General features: G+C 42.3%; 1 protein-coding gene across 4 annotated transcripts in view; it reads left to right on the top strand.

The window, feature by feature from the left end:
- The window catches only part of NFIC (nuclear factor I C), an 863572-nt gene that overhangs the window by 2574 nt on the left and 843800 nt on the right, over positions 1 to 17198 (top strand). The gene's annotated exons all lie outside the window — the stretch shown is intronic.

The following is a 17198-nucleotide window of genomic DNA, read 5'->3' as shown; positions in this document are numbered from 1 at the left end:
CATATGCAGCTACGTTTGCATCTTTACGGTATCTTTATAGTATGGCAATGTAGGTTGAGAAGGGTTGAAAGTGCACATGCGACATTACGATCATGGCAGTTGTGACATTTGTGGTGTTTCAGAAAATGGCTAAATAAAGAAACTGGTTAGAAGTTTTGAAGAAAGTGCTTCTGTCCTTAAAAAAAGGTCACTTTTCTAGGCATATTTGTTTTTATTTTAGCTGAAAAATAGGAATTCAGATAAAGTTTGGGGTGTAGGTTTTTAAGAACATTTTCTTTACTCAGGAATGCGTTGTAGGCCGTTCTTTTCTGATAAAAAAAAAAAAGTTAGTCACATGTCTAGTCCGCCCCTTGCCCCACACCCTCTCGCCCGCTCTTTTCTGAGATGAATATTTTTACATCAGATATATATAATGTATAAAATCTATTCTATTTATGTATTATGTGTGTGTGATTCGGAGTAGGGGGAGAACAGAGATATTTGACAGCATCTCTGCTCATTTTGGTAGCATGGGTTGGGAGATCTGGTGAAGTTCAATATTTGCTTTCTATATAGTTAATGCACTTTTAGGATATACAGGTAAATGAAGTCTTATTGTATTTACAATATGCATTCAGTGCCGTTATTCCCTGGCACTGTTGAGTAACTGGGTGTTTTCTAGCTCGCCCTCGGTAACTACTGCAAAACAAAAACTAGGTCTGGTTTGCTGCGTAATGTATTGCTCACTGAAATGGTAGCCCAGGGGTTAATGGACTGGCGGGTGGAAAAGGCCTGGTGCGTGAAGTGACCTTGGCCTGGTATGACAGCACTTCCAATAAGCAATTGTTCACACTTTCATGGAATTTTATTGCACCTGCTGTTTAAATGATTATCTATCACTATGTGTATATTTTTTTTATATAGAATGAATATATATGTGGGTGTGTGGAGAGCTATGTATTTGTGTATGAATACGTGCATAGAGTATATGGTAGCTGGCATCGACCAGCAATAAATCCTCACATATCAACATGCGCCATTGTGGAAGTGTCTGTCAAGTAATTCATGATAGAACATTATATTTTACACTGAAGAACAATTCACTATATGGTGCAAAGTTTTTACTTGTGCAGAACATCTTGAGATCTGCATGTGAAGCAGCATTATGGTGCAAAGCAACGTTCGCCTTGTTAAAGTGCAGGTAGTGGAGTGTGAGCTATAGTGTTTTATGCATAAAAGCACACTTGTGTACATGTAGCACCAGGAATCAATGTCAGATTCTCGTCTTGCATTACAGTTATTTTTCTGGCTATGAGGTTTATGTTTGGCGTTCAGGAATACGATGGAATAACCAAATGCTTGCTAAAGTTAACCCTATAATAATATAATTTCATTGCCTAGCATGCATTTATAGCTTAAACTTTCAATCAACTTATTATTTTCTAGCAGCATGTGTAATAGAAATAATTTTTAATAAAGTATATTAATGAATTTGTGCTCCTTTTTGTGTTATATGTGTTTGAAATAGCCTCTCTGACACTTTTCTACCACATTTTAATTCAGTTTTTTTTTTAAAAATGTTGCTAGGAGAAATCCGTACTCCGTTTGAATTGAATGTACTCAGTGTACGGAATCTGCTGCCTGTGTGTGGGCGGCAGCCCCATCATGACGTCCGATGTGCACGTCATGAAGGTCCCGCCTGCATGTCCGATACACTTCTCTATAGAATAGAAGGCAGCAGCAGCTGAGCGCAGGGAAGAGAATGTAATGCGCTCTACTGCTGTCCGTTCCATAGTGTGTAACGGAGGCGGTCTTGTAGGAGAAAAAGCACCCGTCTGGCGCTGCTTCCCTGTACCCACTTACCCCTCTATATACACTATAGAAGCAGCAGAGAAGAGAATGTAATGCGCTCTGCTGCTGTCCGTTCCATAGTGTATAACGGAGGCGGTCTTGTAGGAGAAAAAGCACCCGTCTGGCGCCGCCTCCCTGTACCCTCTTCCCCCTCTATATACACTATAGAACCGAGAAGCAGCAGAGCACAGGGTAGGGAATGTGATGCGCTCTGCTGCTGCTACTATGCCCACATCCTCTGCCTCCATGTACCTTCTATATACACTATGGTACTGGCAGCAGCAGAGCGCAGGGAAGAGAATGTAATGCGCTTTTGAGCTGTCCGATCCAGGAGGAGCGCCTCAAGGGGTCCTCCCAGAGAGGAATCCCCAGCCAGAGCATCGGCAACGCTTTGGCTGGGGATTCCACTCGTAGAAGGAGCCCCAAAGGTGCTATCTACAGTGAGGGGGTGGGTGTAGTGCTTTCTACATGGGGGGGGGGGGGGGGTGTCGCGATCTACAAGGGGGTGTGTGTGGCGCTATCTTCAAGGGGGTGTGTGCGGCGCTATCTACAAGGGGGTGGTGTTTTGCACGATCTACAGAGGGCACTGTGGAATTTTCTACAAGGGGTGTGTGTGGCATTATCTACAGAGGCAACATACTAACTTCTATAAGGGGGCATAAGCAGGGCCTAACTTCTATAAGGGGGCCCAAACTGCCATTTTCCTGCCGCCGTGAGATTCCCCGCAAAGGGGCCCACTAAGTCTGTGTCGCACAAGGGCCCACATAAACCTGGAGCCAGCCCTGATACTGTTTACAGTGCTGTACACTCTGATGTCCTTATAGTCTATACTGTATAGTGTGTACAGTTCTGTCTTTATAGTATACACTGTATACAGAGCTGTCTTTATAGCATGTATACTGTATACATTGCTGTACACACTGTTGTCCTTTATAGTATAAGTACAGCAGTGCGTACAGTGTATACTATAAGGACAGATGTGTACAGACCATATTGTACATCATAGTGTATGGCTGAGGTGAGAGCAGGCAGGAAAAAAAATGCAGGCGTATGGAGGCAGAGGGTGATGCTGGAAGATGTGAGAGGAGGAGTACTATCAGATCCTTTATGAAACCAACTTTAGATACTTACCATTTAATCCACTGGTAGAGTAGAGAAGATGTCTCTAATATGGTAAGTCCATGGTGTCAGATGCTAGAGACAACTGTGCTGCACAAGGACCTGTTTTTGTTTCTGATTGGCTGGTTTTAGCTGGTTTAGGTGCATAATGGGAACTATGGGCAGATTGAATATTGCATACAGCACTGGCAAACATCACACACAGTAAGGCATAATTTACACAAGCGTAATATACACTGCACCTATATTAGGCTATGGGGCAGTGCAGACAGTGCGTGAATTTTGCGCAGCGCTGCGTAAAACTCACGACATGTCCTTTCTTTGTGCGCTGTTCGCGCATCACGCACCCATTGAAGTCAATGGGTGCGTGAAAACCACGCAGGTCGCACGGAAGCACTTCCGTGTGAACTGCGTGGTTCGCGCAACAGCTGTCAAACTCTGAATGTAAACAGAAAAGCACCACGTGCTTTTCTGTTTACAAAGATCCAAAATGATGGCGGCTGCGAGAAAATCTCGCAGCCGTGCATCATACACTGATGACACGCAGCTGTTAAGTGCCTTTTGCGCACGCAAAACGCCGCGTTTTTTGCTTGCGCAAAACGCACACGCTCGTGTAAATCAGGCCTAAGACATGCCCCTAGCAACTGGCCAGAATTAAGAAGTGTGAGAGAAAAGATGTGACTGTTGCACAGGGACAAAAACTGCAAAAAAAAAAAGTCATAGTCGACTACGCTATTGCTTCTGGTAAAACGACGGGTCCGGTGCACAACAGAGACAAACGGAAACCACGGTCACCGGATCCGTCACCGGATCCGTCACCGTTCAGTTTGTTGTCAGGAACGGGGCAATGGCTGTATTACACAGCCGCAACCCCGCTCTAACGGCGGAGATCAGAGAAACCTCTGACCTCCGCCGTTATTCCCCTGAATGCCGTGATCAAAGCTGACCGCAGCATACAGGGGTAAATAAGAAGGGGAGAAGCCCTTTGGATCCTATCACAGGGAATTCCTCTAACGCGATTGAGGGACATACCATATATGGGCAGACAGCCCAGGAGCCATTGAAGGACCCCAGGGCTGTCTGACCATATTTCCTGTTGTTAGGGCATACTTAGGTATGTCTTAACAACTGCCTGTGTACAATCAGTACACAGGCCAATGTACTGGCATATAGATATATACCAGTACATTAAACTTTACAAATAAAAAAGTACAAAATAAAGTAATGTTAAATAAAAAAAACACACACATTACAATAAACATTAGAATAAGTCTCAATACATAAAATATACACATATTCGGTATCGTCGCGACTGTAATAAACACATTTATAGCGACATTTATGTTTACGCTGTTAGAAAATAAAAAACGTCTTTCTTTCACTTATTAATGTGAGGCACGAGGTATTATGCATTTTGAACCTCTATGTGCCTCACATTAATAGTAATTAACACCTTCATGTACCTCACACATTAACCCCTTCCCGCTCCTGGACGTACTATTAGGTCATGGTAGCTGTATCGTTCGCGCTCCATGACCTAATAGTACGTCTCGGGAGTAACGGCCGTTTCGGCCGTCCTCCCGACACATACAGGAGCTGTGACAGCTTCTGTCTCGTACAGCAGCTGTCACAGCTCCTACAAGCGGGGACCGATCGCTGTGTCCCCGCTGATTAACCCCTTAAAAGCCGCGTTCAATAGAACTCGCTGCTTTTTAGTAGTTAAGCTGCCGACGCCGGCCTGCTACACGATAGCGGCCGGCGATGGTGGCTATGGCAACCGGGCACCAAACAATGGCGTCCGGCTATGCCATCGACGGAAGCCTAGTGGGTCCTGACAAAGTCATAGTGGGTCCTGACAGCTCTAATACACTGCACTACGCATGTAGTGCAGTGTATTAGAATAGCGATCAGGGCCTCCTGCCCTCAAGTCCCCTAATGGGACAAAGTAATAAAGTTAAAAAAAAGTAAAAAAAAAAGATGTGTAAAAATAAGAAAATAAAAGTTTTAAAAGTAAAAATCCCCCTTTTTAACTTATCAGTCCTTTATTATTAATAAAAATATATAAACTATACATAATTGGTATCGCCGCGTCCGTAACGGCCTGAACTACAAAATTATTTCGTTATTTATCCCGCACCGTGAACTCCGTAAAAGAAAATAATAAACCGTACCAGAATCACAATTGTTTGGTCACTTCAACTCCCAAAAAATGGAATAAAAAGAGATCAAAAAGTCGCATGTACCTAAGAATGGTACTGATCGAAACTACAGTTCGTTACACAAAAAATAAGTCCTCGCACGGCTTTATTGATTGAATAATATTCCTGGCTCTTAGAATAAGGTAACACAAAAAGTGAATGATTTTTTACAAAAGTTATTTTATTGTGCAAACGCCATAAGACATAAAAAAAAACTATAAACATCTGGTATCGCCGTAATCGTCTCGCCCCGCAGAATAAAGTGAATATGTAATTTATAGTGCACGGTGAAAATGGAATAAAAAACAATAGTAGAATTGCTGTTTTTTAGTCACCACGCCACCTAAAAATAGAATAAAAACTGATCAAAAAGTCGCATGCACCCCAAGAAAACTACAATGAATTCCGCAGGGGGTCTAGTTTCCAAAATGGGGTCACTTTTGGGGGGTTTCCACTGTTTTGGCACCACAAGACCTCTTCAAACCGGACATGGTGCCTAATAAAAAGGAGGCCTCAAAATCCACAAGGTGCTCCTTTGCTTCTGAGGCCGGTGCTTTAGTCCATTACCGCACTAGGGCCACATGTGGGATATTTCTCAAAACTGCAGAATCTGGGCAATAAGTATTAAGTTGCGTTTGTCTGGTAAAACCTTTTGTGTTATAAAAAAAAATGGTATAAAGAGGATTTTCTGACAAAAAAAAATATGTCAATTTCACCTCTACATTGCTCTAAATTCCTGTGAAACCCCTAAAGAGTTTATAAACTTTCTAAATGCTGTTGTGAATACTTTGAGGGGTCTAGTTTCTAAAATGGGGTGTTTCATAGGGGTTTCTAATATATGGGCCCCTCAAAGCAACTTCAGAACTGAACTGGAACCTAAAAAAATAAATAAATTAGGCAATACTTTGCTTCTTACATTATACTGATAATGAGCAGTGCCCACCCCGAGATGACCCCAGTTTTGACCGTTTGTATAAACGGAGACCCCTATTAGACCGTTTCAGTGCGCGGTTTTCCCAAGCATACACCCCCGAGAAGTGTATTTCTATTGATGAGTCCTTGGTACATTTTAAAGGGAGGCTTCAATTCCGTGAGTACCTGCCGGGTAAAAGGGCAAGGTTTGGTGTGAAGATGCATAAGCTGTGCGAGAGTGCATCAGGGTATACCTACAGATTTAGGATATATGAAGGGAAGGACACTGCTATTAAGCCCCCAGAATGCCCCCCCTTACTGGGAGTTAATGCAAAAATTGTGTGGGATTTGGTGCACCCACTGCTGGACCAGGGTTACCACCTCTACCTGGATCATTTTTATACCAGTGTCCCACTCTTCAACTGCCTCGCTTCCAGAAGTCCTGTGGCATGCGGCACTGCTAGAAGAAACCTGAGAGGCCTCCCTAAGACTCTGCAGGGCAAACACTCAGAAGGGGTGAGAGCAGGGCACAATCTAGCAGCAACATATTGTGTGTCAAGTACAAGAGAGATGTCACACCAGTACCCATGTACCAGTACAGAGACCCCCAAACCAGACTGCATCCTGGACTACAATAGGTACATGGGAGGGGTGGACTTGTCTGATCAAGTCCTGAAGCGCCATGCGGTGTGGTATAAGAAGCTGGCCGGGCACATCATACAGATGGCATTGCACAATGTGTACGTGCTACGTCGATGTACAGGCCAGACGGGAACTTTCCTGGAATTTCAAGAGGTATCAGGAACCTAATCTTTAGGGACCAGGAAGGGGGGGGGGTACTCAGTACTTCTGGAAGAGAGGCCACACGCATCGTACAAGGGCAACACTTTCCAGGAGAAGTTCCCCAAACTGGCAAGAAGGGAAAAAGTGAAAAGAGGTGCAAAGTCTGCTATAAGAGGGGGATAAGGGAGGACACAATATATCAATGTGACACGTGTCCTAAAAACCAGAGCTCTGTATGAAAGAGTGTTTTAAAATTTATCATACATCCCTTGGTTTATAATTTACCCCAATTTTACTTACCCTGATGTCCTCCGCACAGCTTATCCCCCCTCGTCTTTCCCCTCTGGGCCCTGCTGTGTGCCCAGGCAGCTGATAACAGCCACATGTAGGGTATTGCCGTACCCAGGAGAACCCACATTACAGTTTATGGGGTGTATGTTTCCGGTCAAAATGCTCACTACACCTCTAGATGAATGCCTTAAGAGTAGTTTTTAAACCGGGGTCACTTCTTGCGGGTTTCAACTGTACTGGTACCTCAGGTGCTTCTGCATACATGACTTCGCACCAGAAAATCCCCAGTAGGCCAAATGGTGGTCCTTTCCTTCTGAGCCCTCCCTTGGGCCCAAACCGCAGTTTATCACCACAAATGGGGTATTGCGGCACTCAGAACAAATTGCGCAACAGAATGGGGTATTTTGTTTCTTGTGAAAATAAGACATTTTCAGCCAAAACTACATATTGAAAAAATTAATTTTGTTTTAATTCCCAGCCCAATTCAAATAAGTTCTGTGAAAAAAACTATGGGGTCAAAATGGTCACAACACCCATAAATGAATTCCTTGAGGGGTGTAGTTTCCAAAATGGGGTCACTTCTGGTTGGTTTCCATTGCTTTGATACCTCTGGGGCTCTGCAAATGCGACATGGCACCCGAAAACCAAACCAGCAAAATCTGCACTCCAACAAACACATAGCGCTCCTTTCCTTCTGAGCCCTCCCATGGGCCCAAACTGCAGTTTATCACCACAAATGGGGTATTGCCGCACTAAGGACAAATTGGGCAACAAAATGGGGTATTTTGTTCCCAGTGAAAATAAGAAATTTTGATAAAAAACTAAATTTTATTGGAAAAAAATGACATTTTTTTAATTTCACAGCCCAATTCAAATAGGTGCTGTGAAAAAACTGTGCGGTCAACATGGTAACAACAACCATAAATGAATTCCTTGAGGGGTTTAGTTTCCAAAATGGGGTCATTATTGGGGGATTCCTACTGTTTTGGCACCTCAACACCTTTTCAAACCTGGCATGCTGCCTAAAATATATTCTAATAAAAAAGAGGCCTCAAAGTGCACTAGGTGCTTTGCTTTGCTTCTAGGGCTTGTGTTTTATTCCACGAGCGCAGTAGAGCCACATGTGGGACATTTCTAAAAACTGCAGAATCTGGACAATACATATTTAATAAAACCTTTTGTGTTACAGAAAAAAAAATTGAATAAAATTAAAATTAAGCAAGAAAAATGACATTTGCAAATTTCACCTCCACTTTGCTTTAATTCCTGTGAAATGCCTGAAGGGTTAAAAAAAACTTTCTAAATGCTGTTTTGAATACTTTGAGGGGTCTAGTTTTTAAAATGGGGTGTTTTATCAGGGTTTATAATACATAGGCACCTCAAAGCCACTATAGAACTGAACAGGTACCTTAAAAAGAAGGCTTTTGAAATTTTCTTAAAAATATGAGAAATTGCTATTTATGTTCTAAGCCTTGTAACGTCCAAGAAAAATAAAAGAATGTTCAAACAACGATGCCAATCTAAAGTAGACATATGGGAAATGTGAACTAGTAACTATTTTGGGTGGTATAACCGTCTGTTTTACAAGCAGATGCATTTAAATTCTGAAAAATTCTATTTTTTTCAAAATGTTCTCAAAATTTTGCAATTTTTCACCAATAAACACTGAATATATAGACCAAATTTTACCACGAACATAAAGCCCAATTGGTTCATGAGAAAACAATCTCAGAATCGCTTGGATAGGTTTAAGCATTCCGACGTTATTACCACATAAAGTGAAAAATGTCAAATTTGAAAAATGGGCTCTGAACCTTAAGGCCAAAACTAGGCTGCGTCCTTAAGGGGTTAACCCAGGGGTGGGCAAACTTTTTGACTCGCGGGCCACAACGGGTTCTAAAATTTGACAGAGGGGCCGGGCCAGGAGCATTTGGAGGGAGTGTTTGGGCCGGATATACTAAAGCATTAAATGTAGTGTGTGCAAACCTCATAGCACAGTAAGAACACTACAACCCAATTTATTAACTGTCTTTCAAATGTGAAAAATAGCCCTTATCAGTTAATAAATTTGTCTCAAGGAATATGCAAGATATGGCATTTACATACTATTTCGCAGATACTGGGAGGAGGAAATGTAAATAGATTAAAATAACATACGCACTGTGATTTATCAAGAAAAAAGTTCTGTTGACTCTGTAAATTAGCTGCCAACCTCTGAGCAGTAGCCGCCCGTTCTTGTGTTGACTGCTTGCTAGCATAGTTTGCATGCTTCGTGGCAAAGTGACGGCTGATATTGTACTCTTTGAAAACCGAAGGGCTTAATGGTGACGTGAAACGAAGTGAAAATTAAAGTGAAATAAAGAGAAATACGCGCCACATTAACCCCTTAATGACCGGGCCATTTTGCACGTTAATGACCAATGATTATTTTTTGTTTTTTCATGGTCGCATTCCAAGAGTCGTAACTTTTTTTTTATTACGTCGACATAGCCGTATAAGGGCTTGTTTTTTGCGGGACGAGTTGTATTTTGTAATTGCACCATTTTTAGATGCTTACAATATATTGATTAACTTTTATTAACTTTATTTTAGGAGAGAATTGAAAATAAGCAGCTATTCCAGCATTAATTTTCACGTTATAAATTTACGCCGTTTACTATGCAGCATAAATAACATGTTACCTTTATTCTACGGGTCGGCACGATTACGAGGATACCAAATATGTAAAGGTTTTATATGTTTTCCTATGTTTGCACAATAAAAACCCTTTTAGAAAAAAATTACTTGTTTTTGCATCGCCGCGTTCCAAGAGCCGTCATTTTTTTATTTTTCCGTCGATGTGACCGTATGTGGGCTTGATTTTTGCGGGCCAATGCGTAGTTTTCATTAGTACTATTTTGGGGTACATAGGACTTATAGATTAACTTTTATTTTATTTTTTATGGGGGGAATGGGAGAAAAGAGAGAATTTTGCCGTTGTTTTTTGCGGGTTTTTTGGACGCCGTACATCCGGCGGTTTCATTAATGTGTTCATTTTATTGGTCAAGTTGTTATGATCGCGGGGATACCATATATGTGTATGTGTTATTTGTTTTGACACTTTTACTGAATAAAACCACTTTTTGGGCAAAAAAAGTAGTTTTATTTGATTTTGACTGTAATTATTTTATTTTTTTTCAACAAACTTTATTTAACTGATTGACATTTTTTTTTTAAGTCCCACCAGGGGACTTCACTATGCGATGTGCCGATCGCATATATAATGCTTTGGTATACTTAGTATACCAAAGCATTATTGCCTGTCAGTGTAAAACTGACAGGCAACCTGTTAGGTCATGCCTCCGGCATCGCCAAACAGGCAGTTGCGGAAGACAGACCTGGGGGGTCTTTGTTAGACCCCCGGCTGTCATGGAAACCCGACGGCGACCCGCGATTTGTTTGCGGGGGCGCCGATCGGGTGACAGAGTGAGCTCCCTCCCTCTGTCAAACACATTAGATGCCGCTGTCACTATTGACAGCGGCATTTAATGGGTTAAACTGCCGGAATCGGAGCGCGCTTCGATTCCGGCAGTTGCAGCAGGAGCCAGGCTGTGTATAACAGCCGTGCTCCTGCCGCTGATCGCGTGGGTACACTGGCAGTACCCGCGCCATCACAGGACGGATATATCCGTCCTCCTGCGCGAACTAGCAGCTGCTGAGGACGGATATATCCGTCCTTCGGCGTTAAGGAGTTAACAACGGTCAATGTGTTTTGAGTGCGCCATCTATTGGGAAAACGTGGGCATTGCAGGGAAAGGGGAAAAAAAAGGAGGTTTTTACTATGATTTGGACAAGTTCGGCGGGCCGGATTAAAAAGCCTAACGGGCCGTATGTGGCCCGCGGGCCGTAGTTTGCCCATGTCTGGGTTAACCCAATGTTGTCCATTATGACTGAGAAACATGATGGAATTAATTACTATTAACCCCTTAATGACCGCCTATACGTGTTTTCACGGTGGCCATTAAGGGTACTTATGCCAGAGCGCCGCCTTTTCACGAATATATTCTGTGAGAGAAGAAATAAATGGTCTAAATAAGGGCCAGCACCCCCCTATTGCACCCCAGATCAACCCCCCCCCGTTCCTGGTCCGGATTTTCAAGATGGCGTGTGACTGACTGTCACGTCACAATGACAGAACACATTACACTACGTAGGTGGTGTAATGTGTTCTAGCAGCGATCAGAGCTGCAAGTCTAAATGTCCCCTAGTGGGACAAGTAAAAAAAAGATAATGAAAATGTTTTAGAAAGTGTAAAAATAAAAGTTATAAGTTACATAAACAAAAAATGCTTTTTTTCCTATAATAAGTCTATTATAGGAAAAAATTAACACGTTAAAAAAAGTAAACATATTTGGTATCCACGCGTTCGTAATGACCCCAACTATAGAACTATAAAAAAAGCAAAAGAACAATGCTAGTATCACAATTTTTTGGTCACCACCCCTCCAAAAATATACAATAAAAAGTGATAAAAAGTCGCATACAAAATAGTATCAATAAAAACTATAACCCGTCCCGCAAATAACAAGCCCTTACACAGCTTTTTTGGCTGAAAAATAAAATTGGCTCTCAGAATATGGTGACACAAAAAATAATTTATTTTATAAATAATTGATTTTATTGCGCAAACGCTAAAAAACATAAAAAAAACTATATACATATGGTATTGATGTAATTGTACCGACCCGCAGAATAAAGTAAAATGTCATTTATAGCGCACGGTGAACGCCGTAAAAAAAATTATAAAAACCATTGTCAGAATTGATGGTTTTTGGTCACCTTGCTTGCCAAAAAATGGAATAAAAAGTGATAAAAAAAACTCAGGTGAAAAAAAAAAAAAAAGTTCTGGCTCTCAGAATATGGTGATGCAAAATGTGCAGTGTTGCAAAAGCGGATAAGATTGGGCACCATTTATCAGTGCGACGCTGGCCACATATCTGCGGATTATTATTTATTTACCCCATTATTATACCCTCCTATTATGCCCTGATGTACTCCGCACAGATTACATATGCCCCCACATTATAAACTGAAATACCAGCAAAACGCCAAACAGAACTACTACCAAGCTAAATCTGCGCTCCAAAAGCCAAATGCCGCTCCCTCCCTAGATCTAGTGCCATACCAGCAACCAGTGTCCACTCCATAGGCCTGCATACTGTTCATTCACGGACTCCAACTCCCCACACTGAAAAATGTAATTGTGCCAACCATTCTGTACAACCACAGAAGCGGAGTACAATAACTACCTTCTGTTCACTATCACCTTCCGTTCACACTACTATCTCTCTGACTCACAAAACAACCATATGTTATTACCTTAGAGGAGCGCCTGTGTCTCTTTTTTTGTTTCCCCTCCCCTATTCTTATTCTCCCCCCATTTTTTCACAAGGAACCGTCACAATAAAATTAAACAACCCGAATGGTAGCGTTTGGAAGATTCCTCTTGGCCAATGGTAGCAGCAGTTTGGGAAAGACCCAATACTCTTGTACACCAGCAAGGCCCATAAATAATGGTTCCGCCTGTTAATTAATCTGTTGCATCTTTCCGCTGGCTGTGTGCCACAATTGTAGCATTATGACTGCAGCCGTGTGCTATCTATCCCCCCCCCCCCATCTGACATAAAACAAATAAAAAACGTATACTCAGCTAGCCGTTTTTATTCGCTGATCCCCTGAGGCTCTCACAACAGGCCACTTCTCATACAAGGTACTGACGCAAAGCAGTGCCAGATCATTATATGCAACACAGCACTCAACGACCTGAGTGCTTTGTCACATACAATTAAGGTGTAAGATGAGGCCTGCTAAAGGGAGCGTGAGGGGACCCGGTGGGGAGGAGCGGTGAGGTGAGCATGCATTTTTTTAATTTGTTATTGTCCAATGGGAAAGGGTATAATCTGATCAGGAGGGGTCAAGGTACGGGACATAGCATGGGCCTGTACCTTGCTACATTCCACACATTGAAATCTATGCCAACTAGGAGCTAGCATAGATTTTCGCTATAATTTACGCCAGTTTCTGGTGTAAATTACAAATTTGTGGCTCGCCACTTTTGTTAAACCACACCCCCCTTTTTCTAAACGTGGTGAGGGTGACATAAAATACCCGAACTGGTGTAGAAAGTTTGTTAAATTCTCCCTACAGTGTTTGAGCATTATTTTGAATTGGCTTTTGCCTTTCTCAAGACACATTTTTGCAATAGTCCATTCATAGTTATTTCAGCTTTCATTCTTCCTGTGTTCTTATTCATTTAATAATGCTAAAACTTCTGTGCCGATGTTCAACTATGTCTTTCTGGATGGATGCTAAAGTACTATGCTAGTTGAGGTCAAAATAAGGCTTATCTAATATTTGAAAGGCGAAAGGTACTTTTACACCTGACAATTTTGGCTGGTGTAACGAGTGTCGAACAACGAGACGGCTCGTTGATTGGCGTTTGTTTGCTCCTTTCACAAGGAGCTGTGTATGGGGACGAGCACTTGTTACTACGATAGCTTGTCCTCATACATTTCTATCATGTCAGCAGCACATCTCCCTGTTTACACAGAGAGATGTGCTGCTGACAATGATAATATTTAACTTTTTTAAAACGATATGACCAGCCGATGATCGAGCGTCTGCTCGTTCATCGGCTGATGGTTCCTCTGTCGGCAATAATTGGCCAGTGTATAAACGCCTTTTAGAAAGGGTTCCCTGGTGCAAATAGAAATAAACGAATCCAGCACATGGCATACTGTAATACAGAGACTATTGGAAACCACGGCTATAGAGATAACACTGATTGGGGCACTCTTCATGTATAGCTGCAAGATGACCTATTACACGGTAATGTCTGACATTTTACCTGAAAAGTTATATTGAATTAATAGAACCAGAGCAACCACTGAAAGTGGTCATTGCATGTGGAAGGGTCCAATATATAGTTGTGATTTCCTTGCTTAACCCATGGGCTCAAAGACTACACAAATACTTTATTGAACACTAAATTTATTGATTCTCCTTTAAGTTAAATGAAACTCAAATGAGAATACAAACTGGGCACAGCGGCCCTTTAAACCTGGGCACTAGTTTCTCTGCCTTGCTATAAAACTGGTTGTTTTTCCTATGATATAAAGATGAGAAAGTGATACAAAACATTGTTAACTGAGCATTTCCTTTCTAGAATGTGTGTGTAAATGTTCTGTGTTGACATACTTCTTCTATCTGTGTATATTCCTAAACGCATACACACAATGTGTGTCCTCGTATAACCTTACTTTCTGTTCTCTTAATACAAACACCCCTCTCGAGCTCCACCTGTTCTTACTCCGGAAGTAAGATCTCCCCCCCCCCCCCCCCCCCCCCCCGCATTTGCTTAGTGGAGTTAACCCTGTATATATACCATCAGCACCCATTATAGCTAAGATCAATGTTCTTAGCTTTCCTTCACATAACAAGATTGAAGATTATCGTGTGTTGATAAATTCTTAACCCCTCAGTGACCAGCCTATTTTAGGCCCTAATAACCAAGTAAATTTTTTCGTTTTTCTATAGTCGCATTCGAAGAGCTACAACTTTTCTATTTTTCTGTCGACATAGCTGTATGAAGACTTGTTTTTTGTGGGATTAGTTGTACTTTTTAATGGCACCATTTTGGGGTACATATAATTTTTTCATTAACTTTTTTTCGGGGGAATAGAAAAAAAACCTGAAATTCTATTGGTTTTAAATTGACGCCGTTCACTCTGCGCCGTAAATAACACATTACCTTTATTCTATGGGTCAGTACGATTCTGCCGATTCCACATATGCATAGGTTTTCCATGTTTTACGACTTTTGCACAAAAAAACACTTTTGAACTAAAATTATTTGTTTTGAGAAGACTTTCCAATAATGGCATTGTTAAACAGAAGGGTAAAGTACACAATATTTAAACCATTTAAGACTAATCAAATGACCTAAGAAAATTCTGATAGTGCTAACTGTTAGGCTGGGTTCACACGAGCATATTACGTCCATAATGGACAGACGTATTTCGGCCGGAAGTCCCGGACCAAACTCAGTGCAGGGAGCCGGGCTCCTAGCATCATAGTTATGTACGATGCTAGGAGTCCCTGCCTCTCCGTGGAACTACTGTCCCGTACTGAAAACATGATTACAGTACGGGACAGTTGTCCTGCAGCGAGGCAGGGACTTCTAGCATCGTACATAACTATGATGCTAGGAGCCCGGCTCCCTGCACTGAGTTCGGTCCGGGACTTCCGGCCGAAATACGTCCGTTCATTATGGCCGTTAAAAAAGCTGCCGTCCCACGGACCTATGTAATTCAATGTGGCCGTTCACAGAGCCTTTGTTTCAACGGACCGTGTGAAGGGTCCGTGGGAAAATAGGACATGTCCTATGTTTTCACGCATCACGCATCCCTCCATAGACTCTCAACTATGGTGGATGCGTGACATCACGTTCCGCAGCGCTGAGCACGGATTCACCTCGGACGTGAAAAACTTACGTTTTTTCATGTCCGAGATGCGCAGCGCTCGTGTGAATCAGGCCTTAGGATCATAAAATATGCAATGAATGTGAGATACCTGCCCACATTGTAACACAGCCAGTGCTCTTAGATGGGACTGCAACGTTACAGCTTAAAATCAGCGTCCCTTGACCTCAATTCCTTTCCTTAACCCCTTAATGACAGGGCCTGAAAGGCCGTAATGACCAGCTACATTTTTCAGTTTTTGCATCTCTGTATTTCAGCAGCCATAACTTCTATAATTTTTGTATTGACGTGGCTGTATGAGGCCTTCTTTTATGCGGGAGAAATTGTATTTTTTTCCTGCGTGGTTTGGGGCTAGAAAAAATTCACTGTGTAAGTTTTATATATTTATTTTTTTTACGGCGTGAATATAGAAAAAAAGCAATTTTTTTGCATTGTGTTTTTGTTAACCTCTTCCCGCGCTGCGCCGCAACTGTACGTGCTGGAGAGGGCTTTCTTCCCGCATCAGGACGTACAGTTGCAGAGCAGTTCCCGGCGCACACTGTCTTAACGCACAGTGTCCAGGAATCGGGAGGTCACAAATGCGGCGACCGATTGCGATCGCCACATTTAAGAGGTTTGAAGCACATAGGCAGCCCCCACAAAGTGATTGTGGGGGCTGCCGATGCTTGTTGTAGCAATCAGAGGCCAGACAATGGCCTCCGGGTTGCCATGTACGGAAGCCTTGGAGGAGCAGCCTCCGGCCGGTCCTCCTAGGCTTCCTGTCAGTGTGACAGTCACGTCACAATGACAGTTAGAATACATTACACTACGTAGATAGTGTAATGTGTTCTAGCAGCGATCAAAGCTGCAAGTCTAAATGCCACCTAGTGGGACAAGTAAAAAAAAGGTAATACAAATGTTTTAACCCCTTAACGACCAAGGACGAAAATGAACGTCATGGTCGGCTGCTAGTTCCCGCACCATGACGTTCATTTTCGTCCGCATTTCAAACTGTCACTCTGTGTAAACACAGAGTGACAGACCCGCGCTGACAGTTGTCCCCGACAGCTGAGACATCAGTCTTGCCGGACAGCGGACCATCGCCGCTGATTTCGGCAGTTAACCCCTTAAGTGTGGCGACGGATTGCCGTCGCCGCATTTAAGTGGTTTGAAGCACATCAGCAGCCCCCACGAAGTGATCGTGGGGGCTACCGATGCTTGTCACGGCAATCGGAGGTCAGATAATGACCTCCGGGTTGCCATGCACGGAAGCCTCGGAGGAACAGCCTCCGGCCGTTCCTCCTCTGCTTCCTGTCAGTGTGACAGTCACGTCACAATGACAGTTAGAGTACATCACAATACGTGTGTAGTGTAATGTACTCTAGCAGCGATCAAAGCTGCAAGACTAAGTGTCCCCTAGTGGGACAAGTTAAAAAAGTAAAAAAAAGTAATAAAAATGTTTTAAAAAAAGTGTAAAAATAAAAGTTATAAGTTCTATAAACACTAAATGCTTTTTTTCCTATAATAAGACTTTTATTATAGAAAAAAAATGAACACGTTAAAAAAG

This window comes from Rhinoderma darwinii, chromosome 1, assembly GCF_050947455.1.
Source record: "Rhinoderma darwinii isolate aRhiDar2 chromosome 1, aRhiDar2.hap1, whole genome shotgun sequence".
NCBI classification, from domain to species: domain Eukaryota; kingdom Metazoa; phylum Chordata; class Amphibia; order Anura; family Rhinodermatidae; genus Rhinoderma; species Rhinoderma darwinii.
The sequence above is the reverse complement of the archived record's forward strand: the minus strand, read 5'-3'. Positions and strand labels throughout refer to the sequence as shown.